Source organism: Neofelis nebulosa, chromosome 2 (assembly GCF_028018385.1).
Source record: "Neofelis nebulosa isolate mNeoNeb1 chromosome 2, mNeoNeb1.pri, whole genome shotgun sequence".
NCBI lineage: Eukaryota > Metazoa > Chordata > Mammalia > Carnivora > Felidae > Neofelis > Neofelis nebulosa.
In genome coordinates, this window is record NC_080783.1 from 83458706 (window position 1) to 83478936 (window position 20231).

The 20231-nt window shown below is 41.5% G+C and overlaps 1 long non-coding RNA gene across 1 annotated transcript in view; it reads left to right on the forward strand.

The window, feature by feature from the left end:
* Positions 1-20231, forward strand: part of LOC131503723 (uncharacterized) — a 79180-nt gene that overhangs the window by 38648 nt on the left and 20301 nt on the right. Inside the window, exon 4 of the long non-coding RNA XR_009257543.1 lies at positions 17081-17173. This is a non-coding gene — a long non-coding RNA (uncharacterized LOC131503723). The remainder of the gene's footprint in view (positions 1-17080; positions 17174-20231) is intronic.

Here is a 20231-nt window from a genome sequence, read left to right on the forward strand (position 1 = left end):
TGTCTAATAGGGGTACTTAGACTAGTCTGACTTGTTCACTTTCTTGAGGAAGACATTTGAATTGAGTTATTGATAATAAGGGAGTGAAGGGAGGATTAGTGAGTAGTGGGGGTGAATAAGAACCTTTTATATGGAGGAGCGCCATGTATAAAGGCTCCAAGACAGGAAAGAAAATGGCATATTTGAGGAACTGGAAAAGATTGGTATTGCTGAATCACAGAGAGTGAGTGGAATCAGGAAATGGGATGAACTGGAGATATATTTAATCTTGTAGTTCGTGTAAAGGTTTTGATTTTTATTCTAAGAGGAATGGTGAACAGTTGACGTGTTTTATGCTGAGGTATGGTATGATTTCATTGTGTTTCCAAGTAAACATTTTGGCTGCAGTGTTGACAATGGTTTGGGTTGGAGGTATGGCCAGAATGGGTGTGGAGGGACCAACAGGGAATCTATTACAGCTGTCCAGAACAAGAAATGGAGTTAAGTTGTATTAAACTAGTGGCCTGGGTCATGGAAAGAGGTGGGTGGATTTAACAGGTATTACGGAGTAAAATATGTGCAGGATGTGGTGACTGAGTGGATATTGGTGCTAAGGAAAAGGGAAGATCCAGGTTGACACCCAGGATTCTGGCTTGAGCATCTGGGTAAAGGTGGTATCATTCACTGAGATGAGACATACTGGAGAAGACCTAGGTTTTGGAGACAAAATGACTTTGATGTTGGACTTGTTGGATTTGGGTGGTCTTTAAAATTTTCAGAAGATGTTGAATAGGTAACTGGATGTACAGGTTGGTAGGTCGAAGGTAAAGTTTGGGCTGCAAATTGCTGCTGCTAACTACCTCCATCATTGTTGACTAAACACTTCGGTTATTGAAATAATACTTCAGCTCTTAACTGATGGCAAAAGCATCCTATCAGTTCTCCCCATGAAATGGGTGTTCCAAATAACATTATTTTCAATGCCTCTTGATAGACTATTAGACTTTTACAATGCCTCCATGTTAACCCTTGGGCTTTTAGATGTAGGATGCCAAATTGCTCTGTACTGCCAATGACCAGATACCCAGTTTTGATGATAATGAAATGTACTTACTACAGATATTGCTAGCTGCTTCCCAATGTCCATTCACCCTTATTCCTTAGTAACAGAGTCTGGGCCACCTTTCCTAGCCTCTTTTGGAGCAATATGTGGCCCTGAGAGTGAAGTGCTTGCCAGTGCGATGTGAAGAATAAGTAGTACCATGTGGTCAGGGGGGGAGGGATGGGGAGAAACTCATCTCCTCCTGCCAGTTTCTTGGAAGCCAGATGTAATGGCTGTAAAAAAAAAAAAACCAATTTGGATTATGAAGTTCATATGTGGCAGAACAAAAAGATAGAGGGAGCCTGGGTCCTTGATGACTTTTTGCAGCCCCAAATATTAACCTTCAGTTGACTAAAGTATGTCTTCTCTTCCCCTCAAAGAGGTGCATTTACTCTAAATTTGGCAATTATCTGGATACCGTACTGTAATACAACCTATCGCAACAAAATTTGGTGTAAAGAGAATAGGTTTGAATCTCATTCAAAGAAGTTTATTATTGGAGTGCTAGTGGAATCTCATTATAATATTTTTATCTCTTGCCCAAGTCCTGATCAAGAGGATTGTAAAGGCAGGGATCCAGAAGATCAGAAACTGAGATTGGATAGTAAATAGGAACTCCAACTGAAGAAAAAGAAAGAAATGAATTAGTGATTAAAAAAATACACAGATTGTAACAGTGAGTTTTTGCTGCTTAACAAACTACCCCGTATTTAGCTGCATAAAACAATAACCATTGATTTAGTTTATGCTTTCACAAATTGGAAATTTGGGTTGGGCTCAGCTGGGCTGCTCTGATGATCTGGGCCAGGCTTGGCTGCTCTTTGCTGGAGCCCATCCAGGCATCTGTGATCAGTGCCAGGTCAGCTGGGGCTTACTGGCTTTTGGCTGGGATGCTTTGGTTCTCTTCTATGCAGTCTCTTATTCTCCAGAACTTGTTCACCTGGTAATGGTGGTAGGGGTCTCAAAAGAGTGAGTGAAAGTACGTGAGGCTTCTTGAGGCCCAGGCTTAGAACTAGCACAAAATTGCATCTGTACCCGTTTTTGGCCAAAACAAGTGACAAGGCCAGCCTAGACTTAAGGGGAGAAAAAATTGTTTTGTCTCTTGATAAAAATAACAAGAGAATTTGTAGCTGCTTTTGCAGTCTACCGCATGGATACCTAAAGGTCTAATTTAAAGGAGAAATGATGTAAGATATCCAAATTCCTTTTGTAGGAAATGTAACCCAGGAATTAGGAGTGTGTCTATGGAATTAGACAGAACTGGATTCAAATCCTAACTGTGTTGTTGACTGGCTGAGTTGCTTACTTATAATGACTATCTCATGGTTTTGTGAGGATTATATGTATGTAAAACTCTTAGGCACAGTGCCTGGGATGTGCTAAGCAATAATAAAAGGCAGCTGTTGTAGTTGTTATTATTACAGGATACTGCTGTGGCATAGGGCCTGGGTTGGAGACAGGATTTACCAGGTGGAGGGCTGGGCAAGAGAAAGTTGGCTCAGGTTAGCAGAGAGAAAAGAGAGTTATCACAGTATTATGCAGTGGACCACAGCATCTGACCACAGGATCAGATAGACTAGGGACTCATCAAGGCAATGGGCATGCATATTGGCACAGGCCTTCTACCAACAACAGTGATAGTTAACATTTGTTGAACACTTACAGTGTGCCAAGCACTTTTGTTGAGTGCTTTGTAAGTATTAACTCATTTAATCCTCATAACACACTTATCTAGGTATTTTTGTTATTCCCATCTTAAACTTGGGGAAACTGAGGCATAAAGAGATTCTAGCACATTGCCCAAGGCCACACAGCCCATGAGTGGTGAGCTGGGATACCAGCCAGGTTTGTCTCACTCCTGACTCCAAGCTTCTAGTACCTCACTACACTGTGGGATGATCTCAGGCAGGAGTCAATGGCAGGCAAGTGAGGTTCCAAAGTTCCCAGAGAGGTAAGGAAGATTCAAACAACCACTTGTGGCACACGGAGAACCATAGCTGAGGAACTACTAGGGGCAGGGGGAAGATTGTCTTAATAATTGAAACCTCTATAGCTTGGCACTCCCATTTGCGCTGTCTCTAGCATTAAAATCTCTAGTACTCAGAACGAGGAAGGTGAGAATTGCTTTCCCTTCACAACTCAGCTACTCGAAAAAATAGTCTCCACTTGTTGACTTCGCTTCCTCCTCTCCTCCTGCATTAGCCCCCTGCAGCCTGACTTCCAGCCCCTACCTTGGTCAAGGTCACTAGTGAACTGGATGGTCACATTCAGCGGACTCTCTTCAGTCCTCATGGCCCAGTGTTGAAGAGTGATGGTTATTCATTTATTGAAATGCTTTCCTCCCTGCCTGATAATTTTGGCCTAGGGGAGCAGACCCACCTTTTCAAACATGGCCTCAGGCAGCCTACTCACTCTCCAGGCCAAGTGGCCTCCTTTCTTCAACTGTCTTCTGTATTTACAGCAGCATATTCCTATCCCTATGGCCAATTTCAGGCATGTCCACTCTTTCAAAAATTTTTTTCTATTCCTTTGAATGATGAGAACATAAATACTTCCACAGTCTCTGACTTGTAGCCTAGAATAAGTGCAATTGAAGTAGGGGAAGTTACTATCATTTATCGAGCCTATGTTGCAGTACTTCTTTATAATTACAGAATGTAATTAATTTTCACACAAGTCTGTGAGCCAAGTAGTACCATTTTTATTTTGCATATAAAGAAACTGAGGCTCAGAGAAACTCAACATACAGCTGATAGAGGAGTCTGGATTCAAAGACACCCTGATTGGTTTGACACCCAAGCCTGTGTTTTCCTAGTGTTGCATGCCGCCTCTCATAATTCACGAATTGTATACCATGGGATCAATAGCACTGTCTGCAATAACACAAGAGTCTAATTTGCATTTATCTGTTTGTTTATTATTTATTTACTCTCATTGCCTTTGGGACACAGCAGACCCTGCCTGACTAATTAAGGAGAGTTTAAGCATAGACCTGCTTCCTCAGTTGCCCAGGGTGTGAATGGACGGCCAAAGGTCTGAACTCTATTTGGATGCCTGGATGCCTCCTTTTCTGTAATTTGTAGCCAGGCTCTGTCCTTAATTAGAATGTCCCTGGGATTTTATGAGGAGGGAAAAATGCACTGGTGAGATTACAGATCAATAGCTCTTCCATAAGACACAGATATAGGGCAGGTAAGAGATTAGAAATTGCAATCCAGGCATGAAGGCACCTTGGAAAAACACATATTTTATCCCACCCCCCTTTGGGATCATTGAGTGTCACTGAAGCCAATAAGTTAAAACTTAATATGTGAAGCTTAATGGGCAAAGCTGCATATTAACGGGGGAAAACGAGAAGCATTTCTTGACCTGGTAATTTGGAAGGAGAGTAGGTGAAGTGTGTAAATTAGAGAAAATTCAAAGGTGAGTCATTTTGGAAATGTATAGTAGGCATATATCACACTAACTGCAGCTCAGAATTGTGGATCTTACTTCTGAAATCCATTAGAGCAGGGCTTCCTAGCATTTTTAACATTTTAATACTTGCATCGTTGTTTGCTTGATTTTGTCATATGTGGTCTATGTTTATTTAAAACTTCAAATGAATTAAAATGATTCTTTCTCTGAAGTTTTAATGATGTTCCCCTGAGGTAATTAGAGGCACTCTGTGGTGGGAGGTGTCCCAGGGCTGGGAGTAATGGCATTATGGAAATAAAAGCCACGTGCTACCTCTTTCCATTTTTAATTTAGAAGGAACAGCTGGACGTAGTGTTTAAGTGCTGAGGATAAAAAGAAAGGAAACTCAGTGATTGAAACGACTGGTCTGAAAAGAGAAGCAGGAAGGGTGGTGACCTTCGAGGGCCTTGCCCAAGTCCACATAGGAATTACTGTTGTAATCGCAGGAAAGAAAAAGTCTATGGCATCTCATTCTGTCACGAATCTCATAGCTCTGCCAGTCTTAGGATGCTATCTCTAGGAGTTTGTTCATTCCACTGCTGTTTGTTATGTTCCAGGCTCTGTGGTACACAGTGGGCATTCAGCTGGGAGTCAGATATGGTCCCTGTCTTCAAGAAAATGACATTCTGCTGGGGTAGATTAACAACAAATAAATAGAGTTTTAATGTCAGCTGGTGATAAGTGCTATTGAGAAAGAGGAGGAGAAACAGGATAAGGGAGACGTTTGAGGGACGAGGTTCTGTTTTATCCAGAGTGATTAGGGAAGGGGTCTCTGAGATGGTACTATTTGAATAAAGGACTGGTCTGTACCAAAATTCAATGGAGTGAAAAATAACAAGAGCAGTGTGCTTGTGGACCTACGTCATCGGATGGAAAAGAGAGACAGTTCATTAGAATTCATGTGAACTCCAACAATGCCTTTGGCTGCAGTGTGACAGATATTCAGAAAAGACCCTTGAGTTCTCATTAGGGTCTCATTGCCAGAAAGCTACCATATCCTGGCCTTGAAATGCTGCAGAGTTCAATATCCTTGCTAATAATTTAAATCTGGGATGGTAAGAACCACTGAACAATCCCAGTTTGGACACTGATTTAGTTTATCATTGCAGCTGGTCCCCAGTGATGACAAGAACAGGCAAGGCAATTATCCAACTCCAGGGAAAAACAAATCAAGATGCTTGGACCACGCAATACACCATAGTCATTCTTTTTGACAGGTTGTCGTGGCGTGTTAAACAAAATTTCTCATCCACACATCTGAGGGTGAGAAGTGCCGTGGCATAGAAGCTTCAGCGAGAATAGAACTGGCTATCTGGGGGAAGTTTTACCTTCAAGACAAAAATCACTTGTTTACTTAAATAAGCCATTATCCATCTGCTTTCTTATGTCTGAATCTTCTCTCTTATAGTTCAGGTTTTGCCTTGGTTGTTTTGTTTTGTTTTTGTTTCTGTTTTTTTGTTTTTTTGGTCTGTTAGAAAAAGAACCCATTCAGACAACCTTAAGAGGAATTTGAGGGATTTATTAGGGACATACAAGGCAATAGCATGGAACCCAAAGAAGGAAGTCAGTCAGTTAGGGCTCACAAGATGCTGGAATCCCAATTAGAAAATCATAAAGAATGGAAGTTACTTTTCCTAGGTCTCTGGGATCTCATAGTCTCTTGTCTTTGCCTCTCTCTGCTTCTTTTGTGGCTCTCTCTGAAGAGTGGCTTTCTAGGTTTGTCTGAGCACATGGCTGCTCTAGCTTCTGTCGGTATATTACTTCCTTGTTCATTCTTAAAAAGAGACTCACTAGAACTAGTCCTATCCAATGAATAATTGCATGTAAAAAGCAAGTTATAAATAAATATACATGGTGTAATCCTATTCTATAAACAGTTTTAGTACGGGTATGTATGCTTAGAAGAAAGGAAAGAAATGCACTAAAGTGTTTTTAATGGTTATCTCTATGTGATAGGATTATGTGTGATTTAAGTTTTTTTTTCTTTGAGTATGTCTGTACTTTTCCATCATTACCAGATAGTATTTTTGTAATTGTGAAAATTGTTGAATAAAAAGATGAGGTTGAAATACATGTAGTAAATCCAAGTGGTCTAGGACTAAATGGTGGGTCGGACATCCACCAGATCTAGGGTGCAGGGAGGGGAGGGTTTGCCGAAGCTGGTAGCCAACTGTACTGGAGAAGGTAGCAGGAAAGACTTCACACACAAAGAGGAGCTGGCTCTTTACTTCTCCATTTATTTAATGGTTTTAAAGAAAATATTCTCAGATAGTTGTCAGTACCATCATAGGAAGAGCATTTGACAATAAAAAGCATGTCATGTTCCCTAGGTCTCTGGATTTTCTTTTTCCTCTTGCTTCACTTGTACAGCTGTATGTTGTCTAAGATTCAGTCGATCCTATAGCATCCCATATTGTAGGACTGACCATCTGGTAACATCCAGGTGATAAATCTGAGATCCTGAGCTCCATCTGTTCTCTGAGTTGCCTCTTTCTTGGAAGACATCAGAGTGATCTTGTTGGTTTCTCTCCCTCTACAAGATACCACCTGAATGAGCTGGTTCTTAGAGACTTTCTCTGGCTCCCACCATACATGGAATCAAGTCCATACAGCTTAGCATAGCAAAGAAAGCCCTCAGTGCCCTGGCTCCTGCCTACTTGCCATCCTGTCCCACCCTCTCACTTCACCTACAACACGAAATTGCTTGTAGTTCGTTTAACACACCATAACATTTCACACTGACTTGCATTTGTATATGCTATGCCTTCCTTCTGGAATGTTCCTCTCCTCCCTTGTCTGCTTGGAAACCTTCTCTTCCTTCCTTCTGCTCAGATGTTACATTTTTGGATGGATTTCTTTGAAATCACAAATAGAAGCTATTCTCTATGTACCTTTGTCCCTTTAGGCACCCCTGATATTGCTTCTACACAGCCACATAGTAATTTCTTTGTTTACATGCCTATCTCTCCTCCTAAAGGGCAAGAACTACTTCTTTGTTTCTGAATCCTCAGTCTTATTAATTAATAGGTGCTCAATAAATGTGTCTTAAAAAATTTTTTTTTTTTAGTGTTTATCTATTTTTGAGAGAGAGAGAGACAGAGTGTGAGCAGAGGAGGAGCAGAGAGAGAGAGGGAGACATAGAATCTGAAGCAGGCTCCAGGCTCTGTCAGCACAGAGCCCGACACCAGGCTTGAACCCACAAACCATGAGATCATGACCTGAGCCAAAGTTGGACGCTTAATGGACTGAGCCACCCAGGTGCCCCTCAATAAATGTGTCTTAAACAAATACATAAATAATTCCAATCTGGGACTCCTGCGTATATTGTGTATTAGAAGGTACAGAGGACTACAGGGAAAGGGAAGGGGTGGATAGGCTGTAACAGAAGCTTTACAGACCTTATTTCCTTTAATCCCCAGAATAGACATGTGAGATTTTTATTATTCATCCCATTTTACAGATTAGGAAACCATAGCTCAGAGAGATTAAAAAACTTGCCCCAAGCCCTGCTTCTAGGAAGTGGCAGAACTGGGACTTAAACCTATGCTCTTTTAACTGCAGAATCTGTGTGATTCTGAACCTTTGCCTGCTACTAATGAGCCATGTGTTCTAAAACAGTTCGTTTCATGTTCATTATGGTCAGGTTTTCACATTTGCCAAGCAAACTAAACTCTAAGGAATTAGTTCTCAAACCCTGGTTGTGCATTAGAAGCCCCTGAAAAGCCTTTATAAAATACTGAAGTGTAGCTTTCATACTGAGAGATTCTGATATCATTGGTGTGGGGGTGGTGCCAGGACATCAGTGTTTTTTCAAAGCTCCCCAGGTGATTCTAATGTGCAGTCAGAATTAAGAAGCATTGCCTTAGCTCAGTACTTCTTAAACTTTAATATGCATATAACTCATTTGAAGATCTAAGTTAAATGAAGATTCTGATTCAGTAGTTTGGAGGTGGGGCTCTAGATTCTGCAATTCTAACAGATTTACCAACTGCACTTAGGGTAGGGAGCCCACATCCTATCTGACCAAATCTAAATTCCCCAAACAGAGATACTTGTTGTTATCACCAGCTCTACCTAGCGAAATGCAGCTTCTACTGGCCATTCAACTCAGCTTCTATGGACCTACAGTCTTTGACCCTGAGTGGCCCTGACCACCATCATCTTTACAGCTAGGTCTGGTAACTGGCTGTGTTTCATCTCTTAATAGGTTTTCAGAGATTAGGAAGCAAGATAGGAAAAGACCTAACTTAGGGCATAGTTCAAAAAGGACCTTGGCTAGCAATTGGGGCAGCAGAGAGAGTCAACCAAAACACCAGGGAATCCAGAGTAAGGCACAATGGAGGGTATGGCAAGGCTGGTTGAGGTCTAGAAGCTAGTAGAGTAATGGGTGTGTTAAGAGGTCAAAGGAAGGTGAAGGCAAGGGATAAGAGAACTGTTAAAGTTTAACTAAGGGCTTAGAAAGAGACAAGATGGCATCCCATGAGGCCAAGCTGTCAACAATCATTAATCAATCAATACTCAGCTCTTCACTATCTACTACCTACCACTCCTGAGCTGGGTGTGTGTTCTGTGGGAGGGTGTGTGTGGGATAAATGATTTGTGTAAATGTTTGTGAGTCAGAGAAGAAACCTGGCTTGCAAAGGCCCTGCTTCCAGTAGAGAGTGGACCCCGAGTTCCCAATCAATCCATGAAATCACTTCACAGTGAAGACCCACAGGTAATTTATTATTGAGAAGTGCTACACCTCGGTGGGGCAATCTCCTTGAACTTGATATTCACATCCCTGCACGAATGTGGATGCAGTTCAGAATGTTTGGTGTTCATATTACCAATGAGAGGGAAATTTGTCCCTTTATAGGGAAAAAGCAAGAAGCAAATTTAAAGTGAATCAGACGTTAGGGAGAATTTCCTTCCCTCAAAGTTTGAAGAACCACTGATGGAAGGAACTATAGATCCTTACTCTCTGAAAATTTCAGAGTTCTCTTTCAGGTTCAAATCCTGCTTGGCCCGAAGGCAGGGCAGGGCTCAGATGGCCTTTCAGGATGATCTTCCAGCTCCAAGTTTGGTTCTGGGTTTGTGGCTTGGAAAACCCAACACCTTAACTGCTTAGATATCCTAGACACTGAATGTTTTTCACAGATTTTGTAGCAGGAACACCCTACTTCTTTGTTTAGTCACTTGAAAAGGAGGATTAAAGAAAAAAAAAATCAGAGGCTTGCCACAAATAGATGGAGTGGAGCTTCTTTTGTGAAACAGTGCCTCAAATTGTGCCCATATTCCTTATGGAAACTGAAGACAGAGACAAGTCTGCTTTGTTCAAATTCAGCAGCTTTGAGACCCCTTGGCAGAATGCCATACATAGCACCCCTTGCTTCGGCGATGTTTGTGCAAAATTTTTCTTGGTGAGGCCTTGCTTTCTTCCGAGGAGCAAACAGGGTAGAAATTCCTGATCTAGCTTCGTATCACCAGTAATCTGACCTGCAAGCTTGTACTTGAATACTGAAACCTTGGGGTTCACTGCTCAAATAGAATACTTGGGAAAAGAAGAAACGGAGTAAAGAGACTCTTCTTAACCTTTGCAAATGTCACGTACTATTTATATAACATTTACCACTCTTATTTTCTACAGCCCAGGATTTTGTGAGGAGAAAGGAACAGGCATCTTAAGTTAAACTGCATTCCTCCAGGTTTTAAATTGCAGCTTCTCCTCTCTGAGGGCCAAGCTAATTGTATGGACATAATTCTTCAGGGTCTGATTGCCTCATAAACAACTTGAATTCTACTTTTCGGATAATTCCTGAAACTGGCTTTCTCATAGCTTCAGGAGGAAAAAAAAAAATTTTTTTCTCCTAAATTAAGTAAATTACCGATCCTAAAAGACAAGTTGCTATCTGTTGGATGGAAGTTTTGGAATTCTTTCAGTCTGTGTCATAATAAATGCAACAAGTTTTTATTTCAAATCCAATCTTCTTAAATAAAAATTGTCCTTTTATGAAGACTGGACTCAGATTAAGTTTCCATTGTCTTGCTTGTGTAACCAGTAGAAGCCTGAACTTGACTGAATGAGTTGCTATGGCAAGACTCGTGAGTGGTTTACAAATTCTAGAAAGGAAGAAGCCAGAGTCTCAGTTAGACAACCTCACTAACTGTAGGTAGATAAGAAAAGCAAACAGAGGTTAATGCCACCCAGGGATAAAGAGAACATGAACCTCTGGGAAATATGATAGACAAGTGTGTAAATGCTTGAGGACTCCTCAAAGGCATTTGTTTCCACTACAATGCAGGTGTCATATATTTGATCCTTTAATGAAACTAGACATTTTTATACCAAGAGCTTCTAAATAGCTGAAGTGTTGGAGTGTTTTAGAACTAATATACCGTACCTTGTCTTCAAATGGCTGCCATGACTAAAAGCAGAGGTCGGTAAGTGGTAGAGTTCTGGCCGTGTCTGACCCAAAAGTTGTGTTTGGTTTGCCCCCTCCCCCGACCCCCCCAAGTGTGTGGAAATGAATTTGTTGCAACATCTTCAAATGAGGATGTTTCAAATAAAAATACAGATTTCTGGATTCTCTTGAAAAATGGGCAGGTTCTATAAGAATTGGCGACCCCCATTTGGTCTTGATTGGCTGGCAGTGGGTAAAGGTTGCCCCTTACTGGGGCACATACCTTCCAGTTTGGCACAGGTGGACTGAGACCCACTTTGCTCATGTATGTTGCCTCCTTGACCCCAGTAGGTGTTTGGTTTTTTCAACCAAAACCAAAGCCTGGATGCTTCACTCTGGCACAGGGATGGCAGCCTATGGCAGCAAGTCCTGTAGGTGCCACCTGAGACAGGTTGTGTCAGTTTCTTTCATTCCCAGGTGAAGACAATTATTTTCTTTTTCTTCTTGAGGAGGCATTATAGCATCGATGAAGGAGCCCTGGATTGAGGGGTGGGGACTTGGGTCTAGTGATAATTTCTTTCATCTAACTGAGTGAATTCAGGAAAGCCACAATCTTTTAGTCTCAGTTTCTTCATTTGTGAAATGAAAGTTTCCTTGATTCTTTTATTCATTCAACTAACAATGTAAGGCACCACTGTTCTGCTCCACAGGTTTGAAGATGGTCCAGAGTACTCAATTATAAAAAGAAACAAACTGATGTACAGATATGCTCTGTGTCTGGGTCTAACACCTTTTTGAAAAGGCTGAAAGTTTTAAAAATATTTTTCTGATGTTTATTTATTTTCAGAGAAAGAAAGAGAGAGAGCACAAGCATGGGAGGGGCAGAGAGAGAGGGAGAGAGAGAGTCCCAAGCAGGCTCTGCACCGTCAGCACAGAGCCCCACATGGGGCTCGATCTCACGAACCCTGAGATGGTGACCTGAGCTGAATCAAGAGTCAGATTCTTAACTGACTGAGCCACCCAGGCGCCCCTGAAAAGGCTGAGTTTGAATGCCTGTGGATGTTCTCCCACAGTCCCTGATGCTCCTGGGCAAGCAGACTCTCCATTACCCATTGGGCCTGGCAGTCATTTGAGCCAACCAATGACCCCAGACTCCAGGCCCTTTTCCTACTAGGATGTCCTTTGTTTTTTTCCCTCTCATCCAACACTTACCTCTTCTGCTACCTGGCCTCTCTCTTTTGTTCTCTTCCTGTCTCCATCTCCCCCAGCCTAAGGCTTGCCAGGGGCTTAGCTTTTAAAGTCTGCCATAGAATTTCTGGAGAGAGAATTCTTTTGGCTTTGTCCCTTTGTTGCTTTTCATCCTCACCTTGACAATAAGGACATGATTCTCAGTTTTACTCTGTAGTTTGGTTTACTGTTAACCGCAGTTCCCCCCCCCCCCCTTCTTTGCAGCAGCTGTTCTTATTCTTCTAACCAGTTTTTAAAAGGCTTGAATTTGGAAATACGGTCGCTGTGCGCCTCTTCAGAGATTCATCCATAACTGTCAGAGCCTTTTCATTCCCTGTCTTTTGTATAGGTTTCTTTTATGAGCAGAGTAATTTGCATTTGTCTTTAATTCTTAATTTGTCTTTGCATTTACTGTGGATGTAACATGCAGCTGAATTTGCATTTTCTTTTCACTTCCCTTCTCATGGACTGGGGCTGTCTGAGGTGTAAACCATGGAGACATTCAGGAGATGTTTGCTAAGTGGCAAACTTGGCTGCGCTGGTTTTATCTTATTTTCCCCTCCCCATACTCTGAGTTGTCTTATTATATTTAGATGCTCTAAAGTGTAACCAAACATAGCCTCTGTTTTCCAATCCATTGGTTACTTAATCCCATTAGCCATTAAGCTGCATTTGTACTCATCAGAAGAAACTTTATGTATTAGATTCTTGAGTACAGAAAGCTGGGGATTTAATTCTGTCCCTACCACCAACCATTTGGATACATATCATGTAGCTTTCTGGTCCTCAGTTTCTTTGTGGAAGAGGACTGATACTATGTTTCTGGCTATTTCAGAGTTCTCCAAAGGTACACGTGGTTGGATGGGCGTGGAACCTTTTGAGGAGTGTCATACTCTAGACAGATATAAAGTATAGTGCCCTGAGGACTCCAGGGAGCACTGCCCTTCAGCACTCCACTCAGTTTCTGCGTGGTTGATGATATAGCTTTGGCTCCATAGAGTTTCACCAACAATGGCCACTGTGTTTCAAATCATATCAAAGTTTCCTATTAGCAAAGGTAAAAGGACCAGGTTAAAATCCACCTACAGCCTCACCCTAGGGGCTTCTCTTCAGTGCTGTGACATAACATTTAAACAGAAGGTTAATGCCTTGCACTAAACCTGTAGTCCTGATGTGCCTACAAAAAGCATTAGTTCTAATTACTCTTCATAGAAAAGCAGAGAGTAGAATGTTGAATATTCCAACATTCAATTAAAAGGTTGTTCTTGAGAAATAGGTTTTTTTTAATATATAAAAACTGTGTTGTAGAATGTTGAGAAAATTGTTAGTTGCTTCTATAGCCCATTCTGTAACAATGTGTAATTTTTTGCCTCTCTCAGAGAGAGGAAAATTTTAAGTCAGTGTGAACTAATTGTAGGGTTTATAAAAGTAGTTTTCAACAAAGTCCAGTGATCCCTTCTCACCACTTCCTTCATCAGCCTAATTACCAGAAGGCTCTTGAGGCATTGGAGGGGTGTGTAGATTTCTTATAAAATGTACCAGGTCCCAGAGAAAGGGCCACCCCCTTAAACCATGAACCTCTTCCCTCCCTGCCACCCACTCCTGCCCCAGAATTAGATCTTTCTCTGTTGGAAATGTTTGAGACCTATGGACTTAATAGATTTATCTGAATCAGAGGGTCAGTTTGATAGGTTAGAGAGTGGGTCCGTTTATTTTCTGGCTAAGGATCCATTCCCTCTCAATTCTTCTTGCTACCCCTTTACTACTCCAGGAACCCTTGTTTTGGGTTGAGGAAGAGGAAAGATTTCAGTTACTTTGCAGAGATCTCTGCTCCAGCTGGTTCAAATGTGGATAATAAGGATTTTGGTGGGAATCTAAGCCCACTGCCCTTGAGATATACCCCCAAAACCAGAGGCCAGATTGCAGAAAAGAAAGAGAAAAAGAACTCAGGTTGAGAGGTCAGAAAGGTGCAGGGGACATCCCTAGGAAAAAAACAAAACAAAACAAAACAAAACAAAACACACACACTAATTTGAGATAAACTGAGGAAATCGTTGCTTTTCTTGAAATTTTAGAATGAAAGGTTGGGTTCAGAGGGTTACGTTTTATTTTACAACCTATCAGCAATATTTCATTGTAGCAGGAATGTTCTTCACTACAATCTTTGTCGTTGCATAAGACACTATTGTTTTCTTGAAGTTTACCAGAACTTGTTGACAGTATTAATTCTTAACTATGAATCAGAGCTAAGGAAATGGATTTATTGTCCTATTTACCCTTGCCCGAGTGACGAAACACAAACTTCATTTCAACTGATTTCTTTGGAAGCGGCTTCCCAATTTCTGTGGTTGGGAGGACAGGCCATTTCTTCTTTAAAACTTGATGGGCTTCAATGGGGCGACTATAAGTTCTCTTCTGACCTAATACCTTGCCTAGGGGAGGGTTATTTTCTCTCCAGATTGCTGACTGACTTCCTTCCTGTAGTGCTGGAAAGCCTTGTTCAAAGATCTCAAAGACTGGCTGCATCTCTTTCCTAATGAAGCACCCTTAGCTTGAAGCTGGGGGAGAAGGTCCATCTGGCTTCTGCCATATGTGTGTATGCTGTCAAACCAGTAAACACAGCAGAGTTTGCTGACAGTGAGGAGTTTCAGTTAGTCAGTCATAAATTAGAGATGAGATATGCTGTGTTCCTGCTGCTGCGAGCTTTCACACTCCAGAAAGGAATCTTTACTTACCTATCCCGAAGAAGAAGAAAACGTGGATCAAGGATGGCATCTGATGGGGTGCCACAGCAAGTCCAACGCACATATACTATTCAGAGACTGAGAATATGCACGGGATTAGGAAGCCAAAATCATTTCCTGAGCACTTGACTTCTATCTGTTTGCTTACACAGTGGTACGTTGGCTCTTTTGTTTTAACACATATATATCTAATTATGGGATTTTCCCCCCACTTGGGGTAGGTACTGGGGAGCAATTCCTTGAAGAGTCTTCAAAAACACTCCTGTGCTGGGTGAACATATGTATAGTTTCCCCCCCAATGTGCCTTATTCTTGTCTGATAATCAGATAGGGAGACAATAATTAAATTTTAATGCGGCTGTCTTTTTAAAGAGAAAAGTGCTTTCTGACTCCTAATGGCAAAATTTCATTATTATGATTTTAATGCTTTTAGACCAAAGGAGAGTTTACATTGAAGCTGCAAAGAAGCACAGCAAAACTATTCCTTGAAGACATATTTGTTTCATTTATGGGCTTGTGTTGAGGTGTGTTTTAATGCATTACATTTAAAGCAGACCATGATATATTAGACTATTTCAACATTTAAACCGGAATAGCTTCAGATAACATTGCTATCTGTATCTGAAGGTATTACCACAGGAGGGTCATAATTTCTTTTTTTTTTTTTTTTTTTTTTTTTTTAATTTATTTTTGGGACAGAGAGAGACAGAGCATGAACGGGGGAGGGGCAGAGAGAGAGGGAGACACAGAATCGGAAACAGGCTCCAGGCTCCGAGCTGTCAGCACAGAGCCCGACGCGGGGCTCGAACTCACGGACCGCGAGATCGTGACCTGGCTGAAGTCGGCCGCTTAACCGACTGCGCCACCCAGGCGCCCCGGGTCATAATTTCTAAAACAGATTATCACACTTTTTATTCTGAGCACCCTTCTTACCGAAGAGGTCCTGTGACCCCCACACGTCTTCAAACCTTCTCACTCTAAAAAAAGAGTAAGATGTTAAGATACTTACAATAACATGAGAAGTGGAAAACTCATGGCAATCTATTTTATTTGATTAGTTCAGAAATGGTCAGCCCCTGATCTCAGCCATGTTTTGTTTCTTTGAGGCTGGGATTTAGGGCAGGGGCAGAAAGGTGATGACAGATGGGGTAATCAGAATAAGGAAGTTTCTAATTCATAATAAAAGGCTGTTTGGGAAAGAGGAGGGGAGGGGGCCAAGATTATGGTAGGCAAGAAAAGGGGACCATTGGTTTTATTCTAGTCCCAGAAATAAACATTATAGGCCCTTTGAAATTCCCTGTCTGATACCTACTATGAGTAGGATTCATATAATTTTAGAAAAATTTCATATCTTGCATATGTAATTGGTTGTGGCCATTATTTAATAATACCCCAAATTGATACATTGCTACAGTGGGTTGAATGGTGCCCCTCCAAAATTCTTGACCACTTGGAATCTCTAAATATTACCTTACTTGGAAATTGGGTTTTTGTGAATGTGATTAGTTGAGGACCAAGATGAAATCATTATGGATTAGGGTGGGTCTAATCTTGTACTTTCAGTATTATACCACCGGTCACATTTAGTTGTATGTATGTACGTATGTATTTAATTTTTAAGTAGGCTCCGTGCACAACATGGGGCTTGAACTCATAACCCTGAGATCCAGAGTCATGTGCTCTACTGACTAAGCCAGCTGGGTACCCCTGTAATTCTTTAATTCATTGCCTTCCCCGTTAGAATGTAAGCTGCATGAGGTCAGGCATAGCATCTAGTTTTGCTCCATATTTTATCCCCAGTACCTAACTTTGTGCCTGGTATATTAGGAGTTAATAAATGTAAATAGTAGTTACTATTGTAACTGTAGTACTATTGTACTATTAACTGTAGTTAATAAATGTAAAATTGAATGCATAAACACATGTAAATACATATGGATATACTGGAAAGGTTCTTATTTGTTTTAGGCAGTCCATTTGGGGGGACTGTCCTCAGTGTGGCCTGGAATTCTCAGCCTCTTTCCAGAGTGAATACCCTTAAATAATTGTGCTCTCTCCAGATCAGAGACTTGCCCTGGGGTGCAGTCTTTGGGACCCATTCTTCCCAGCTGCCATTTTTTCCAGTCACCATGTCTTTAGGTTACCTCTTTCCCAGCCGTAACCTTGACCTACACCCCATTCTCTCTCCAGTGGCTATAAGATGGAAGTTTACATCAGAATGGCTATGGGAGCATTCTAAAATACGCTTGTTCAGACCTCTACTACTTTCCAAATTCTGACTTGGTAAGTTTGGGGTGGGTCTTCGGCATTTAGGTTTTATAGAAGTCCCATAGATTATTCTGGCACACAACCTGGTCTTTCATGGCGTCTAAATGTGTGGTGTGACTACTAGGAAACCAAAGAGTGTGAAAGTCACATGGCAGAGGGCCAGAAGGAGAAAGATGTCGTCTGTAACTTCTGTCCACCAACTAAGGCCTGTGCCCTTAGTTGTACCTATGGCACATTTATGCATTCCTCAATGTTCTTCCAGGACTCATGACTCTTCTTTTATTGCCTAATCCAGAGGAGTGACCTTATGGTGACTCTGTCAGAGGATTGTCAAGGCCACGCAGACCACGGGAGGAGATATTTGAGGTTGGTGGAACACTGTAGGGCTGTCTAAATTGTAAACACAGCTAACCTCTTTTGGGGTTCATATGACGGGAAAGTTTTTCTCCCAGCTGCATAACTGAGGCTGGCTTCTGTCAGTCTGCAAGAAAGGGGACCTGGCACTTTGCTGTGGTGTCACTAAGTGTTCCACTTTATGTAACACAGCCTTTAGAACATTGCTCTTAAATATATGTTAGGATTGGGCTATTTAAAGCTCAAGACTTATGCTGCTCAGACATGAAGCACAACACTCTAACATAGCTTTAAGTTATGCAAATTGTTTCTTCTCAGTTGCTGCAAGAAGCTTTGTTTTGTGATATTGGCCTAGGGCCAAACAGGTAGCGTGATATGAGTAGGCAGCCTTCCTACTACCTCTTAAATTGAAGGCTTCAGCCATTGCTATTCTCAAACATCCAAACAAGGTAGAAGCAAGTCTGAGGAAAGATGTGATGAGAGGTGGCACGGACCGGTTACATACAGCCAGCAGCTGACCAGGAGGTAGAACGCCTGGGACTGAGGTTGGCTGCAGCACCGGAAGGGTGTCCACTCACTTCTCTGTCTCCCAGTCTCCACTTGGTCCTAGCTGGCCAGGACCATCTTTCTAAAACCTAAAGTTTTTCTTCTTAAAAGTTTTATTTTAACATTGGCATACATGAATAAATAACAAGCATCAATAGACATCACATATCGATAGCCTCATGTCAGCCAAATCTCTTTCTCCCTCAGAGATTTTGTCTAACTCGGATCCTAGTCAGCCCCAAGGCATTGGAAGTCCAGAGTTCTCTCATGATTTCTATCATTTCCAGGCTCATCCCCTCATGTCTGTTTCATTACCTCCATCTCTCTGGGTACAAACTCAGCCCAGTTTACAAAAGCAATCCACTTACTCAGCATTTTGTAAGCTTTGGTGCAATGTATTCATATATATGGAGAGGGGTCACTTCCTGCTAGGCATGGCCTCCTGCTACCCTCCTGGCTCCATTCCCTTCCTCTCTCCTCTGCTCCCACCTCCTCTTTCTACACTCCCTGTCTTCCACTCCCAACCCCAAGTCATCCCTGTTATGTAGAGCAGTCTGGTCTCTGGGGCCAGTGGAGGGAGGTGGGGTTCAGCCTCTATCCCTGAACCTGCAAGCCCAACCTTGAATGACTTACTGCTTTTGTGATTCACCCTTCTTAGGGAGCAGTCTTGGTTATGGATGATTTTTTTCTTCCTTGGTATATATTTGTTTGATATCTTACCATGAAGTAAGGTTTATCATGCATATGTATACAGTGGAAACTGTAGAAATTTTAGAATGTACAGGTGGGTTCTCCTTCAGGCAAGCTGTGTGATGTTATTAGCCCTAAGCTATATAAAACCAACAAGACGTTAAAGCTTGAAACTGCACTATTTTGGTGCAAGAGAGAAAGTGATGTTGAGGAAGAATGAGAGAAGAATTGGCGTCTTTAGGTATAGATGTGCAACTTCCAAAGCGAAAGGTGGAAAAATATATAAACCACCCTATGAATATTAATAAGATACTTTGCAAGGCACTCTGAGTTCTCAGAAGAAAGACGCTATATAAGCACAAGCTTTACCTCATTAATCCTAACAGCATCCCTGTGAGAGGAGAGCCAAGGCAGATTATTCCATTTTAAAGACAAGGAAATGGAGAAAGGAGGAGACATAACTTGTCCCCAGCATCATCATTACCTCTGTTGCTGAGATCCTGCAAATCTTTCCTCTATAAAGTGTCCTCGCACAGGCCAGCCTCACTGCTGCATCCGTTAAATCCTTTACTGCTGGACTCTGTTCACAATTTCACCTGTGAGGAAAGAGACTGGGCCCTCAATATTTTGCATCTCTCCCTTCTATTACATCCAGCAGAACATCAGGGTCGTAATAAGTACTTAATAAATGCTTGTGGACTGATGAACAGTCATTGCAGTATGGAAGTGACAGTGGTTTCACTAGCTGTATTTTCTTTTCTTTTTTTTTTAATGTTTATTTTTGAGAGAGACAGAAACAGAGAATGAACGGAGGAGGGGCAGAGAGAGGAAGACACAGAATCCAAAGCAGTCTCCAGGCTCAGAGCTGTTAGCACAGAGCCCAACGTGGGGTTCAAACTCATGAACCGCGAGATCATGACCTGAGCTGAAGTCGGATGTTTAACTGACTGAGCCGCGCAGGCTCCCCTAAAACTAAAGCATTGTAGAAGTTCCCTTTGTCTATCACCATCTTCTCAGATTTAATCAGTGATACATCATAGGATTAAGCACAGTTTTAGTAATATATTTTGGAAAAGTAACTACATGTGCATAGTATAAAATTTTAAAGGTTTTATGAGAGGATATTCTGTGAAAAATAACTATCTCTTTACCCTTTCCTAGGGCTTCTTGGCCCCCCTTCCAGAGGCAATTGTCATTACCAGTCTTGTGTCTTTCCAGGGATGTTCTGTGCATATACAAGAATGTATATGCATGTAATTTTTTTTAACCCAAATGATAGCATATTGTAGACATTGCTCTGTACTGTGCTCTTTTTGCTTAGTAACATATCTTGGAGATTGTTTCATGCCAGTATTTATAGCTGCCCCATTTGCAGTATTTATGTGGACATACCATCATTTCACTACTTTCCTACTAATGAATAATTGGTTATTTTCCATCTTTTGCTTTTATAAACAATGTTAAAATAAGTGTTTTTCTACAT